The 2,744-nt window shown below is 42.8% G+C and overlaps 1 pseudogene; it reads right to left on the reverse strand.

Moving 5' to 3' along the window:
- Positions 1-472: 472 nt before the first annotated feature.
- Positions 473-2,231, reverse strand: LOC127445551 (piggyBac transposable element-derived protein 4-like; annotated as a pseudogene).
- Between the last annotated feature and the right edge of the window lie 513 nt (positions 2,232-2,744).

Genomic DNA, 2,744 nt, shown 5'->3' on the forward strand with positions numbered 1-2,744 from the left:
TCTTTGTTTGACACCAAAAAACATTGTTGCATCAAAACAGCCAGCTTAAACAAACTATACATTTTGATTCCAGTACTTATTACTGTAATTATTTGAATGTTGGTAACATGAAAAAATAAAGATATTGTGTAGTTGAAAAGAACTGTTTGAGCAGCTGGTTCATTATGAGAACTGCTTCGGTCCATCTCTCCAGGTCAATAGACAATAAATGTTTGGGATTGACAACCGTATTTACTAAAATGTTTGACTCTGATTAGCGCTAAAAGCAAAAAATAAAATAAAAAATTGCTTAAATCACATTATTTCTCACCCAATCCTTTCTTAGGCCTTCATAAGGCCTGGAATATGACATACAAATCAAATGGACTACTTTTATGAAACTTTTGGGTCCTTTTTTTAAGCTTTAAGGGATAAAGTTCTGGCAGACTGATCTCACAGTGAAACTGGAAACTGTAGGTTGGCTTTTCTTTAGCTAAAATCTGCCTGTGTGTATCTGGTCCTGCTCAACCTGCTCTGAGCGGGGTGCTAACGAGGAGGCTAAAGCTGCTGTGTGGGGGAGGTGCTCCCTTCTTTGAATGTGTGGGGTTACAAGTGCCTTTCCCAGCTGCTCCAGGAACACCCTTCTCTTTTTCCACTTATCAGGCATCCAGGTAGGGTTGATCTTGTTCCATATCACGAAGGCATTGTATGAGGACACATCAATGATGTTATGGAAGATGACCAGGGGCCAGCGGGCAGTCATCCTCCTGCAGCTGTAAGTTCCAGTCACCTTGTCCAGCCTCCTTTGTTGTGGTTGTAGTCCAGGATGATGGCTGGCTTCCTGTCCTCACAATCACTGATCTCAGCTGTTTTGTGCAGTGTGCTCAGGAGGACCACATTCTTGTTCCTCATTGGAAGGTAAGAAACTAGAGTGGTGGTGGGGGTGAAGGCAAATTTGATGAGAAGGCCTCTCTCCCCCTTGTTGTGAGGAGTGCAGGGGGGAGCTCAGGCTTGTTCTTTCTGACTGTGCCAACCATGGTGATCTTCCTCTTCAGGAGCTGCTGGCTGAGTTCATAAGAGGTGAAGAAATTGTCACACGTGACATTGTGCCCCCTCAGTCCATCTGTCACATCAAGCACAACCCGCATCCCCTGGTTCTTCTCCAGGCCTCCACTCGTCGGCTTCCCTGTGTAGACTTGTATCTTCCAAGCGTAGCTGGATTGTGCATCACAGGCCACCCATATCTTGATGCCATACTTTGCTGGCTTGCTGGGCATATACTGCCGGAAAGGACAGCGATCTTTTGACAAAATAGATTACTATCAGTAATTAGTATCAGTGTCACAGAAAACAATCACATAAATCAATGATATTACAGCAATACATAATAAAATTAACAGTGAAAATCACTTACATTACAGATATGAAAATAAAAATGTACCTCTGAATGGAACCAGTTGCTCATCCACTGTTACTTCAGGCCCAGGGTTGTAGCGGTATGGCAGACGCTCCACCCACTTCTCCCAGACCTCTCTTATGGCCGCCAGTTTGTCTCTCACACGTCTTGCAGGTCTTGACTCACGGTTATCAAATCGTAGCATTCTTGAGAAAGTGTGAAAGACTTTCAGTGGCATCGTGGCACGGAAAATCGCCCTTCCACTCTCTGCATCCCAGAGACTAAATGTAGCCTCGCCTCGGGACCTATACACACCCGCTAAGATTAGTAGCCCTATGTAGGCATGCAGGTCAATCTCATCCATCCTTTTCCAGTTGTCTCCATATTTACGGAAACCCTCCAAATTTGTCATCTCTAGGATTATTTTTTCGATGGCTGGTGTGATGAACATGTAGAATGTTGAGGCGATGTCCTGGGCATGGGCAACTGCATGTCTTGTGGGCCCTGGGGTCATCCTTATGACATTTTGTGCTGCCATCCTGCCCTGGTTGTCATATGGTGACAAGGACCATGTTATTTTGCTGTTCTTTAACAAAAATGTCTCTCTTTCAGCTTGGGGGATTTCTTCTTCATCTGAAGATGATGCATCATGCTCTGGGTTGTATTCTTCCCCATCTTCTTCTTCAGATACCTTTTCCTCTTCTAAATCATTGTTCTCTTGTTCCTCCTGGACATCTGAAAAAATCAGATCTACGACCTGTTGGGCACTGAAATGTGCACTCATGGCTTCAGCAAAGAGAGAACTGGGGGTACTGTCATTTGCAGCACCTTTATAGCCTCTGACTGCATTCCCCATTAGTAAACAATGCTTTCAAGAAATGTTTATTTTGTCTGAAATTTATTTTATTTTATCTGTGAACTTGAGTCATGTGTGGGGTCGTGGAAGGGAGATGCTGCACATGCACAAGAAAGTTTTAGTTTTGTCTGAGTTCAATCAGTAGCACACATAATCTCAATTTCTCATTGTGTGTGTATGTGTGTGTGTGTGTCTTTGTGGTTTTTGTGGTGTGTAAATGATTTTATAACTGCTGGGTCAAAAATGACCCTAAGACAATCTTTGTACCCTGGTGGTGTACAGCTTTCATGGAAATATGAACAAAGGCAATGTTTCACTATTTCTAATGTTGGGGTCACTCTAGGAAAAGTAATCAAATTTCGAGTTGAAAAAAAAAAAAAAATCATTTAGCTGGTTTTCTCTGCTGGTAAACATAGTGGCGGGTCATTTTTCACCCTTAAGACAACACAAGGGTTAAGGTCCAAAAATCCCCCCCCAAAAAAAAGATGAAAATAAACATCATATAAAGGTAGG

Source organism: Myxocyprinus asiaticus, chromosome 8 (genome assembly GCF_019703515.2).
Source record: "Myxocyprinus asiaticus isolate MX2 ecotype Aquarium Trade chromosome 8, UBuf_Myxa_2, whole genome shotgun sequence".
NCBI classification, from domain to species: Eukaryota; Metazoa; Chordata; class Actinopteri; order Cypriniformes; family Catostomidae; genus Myxocyprinus; species Myxocyprinus asiaticus.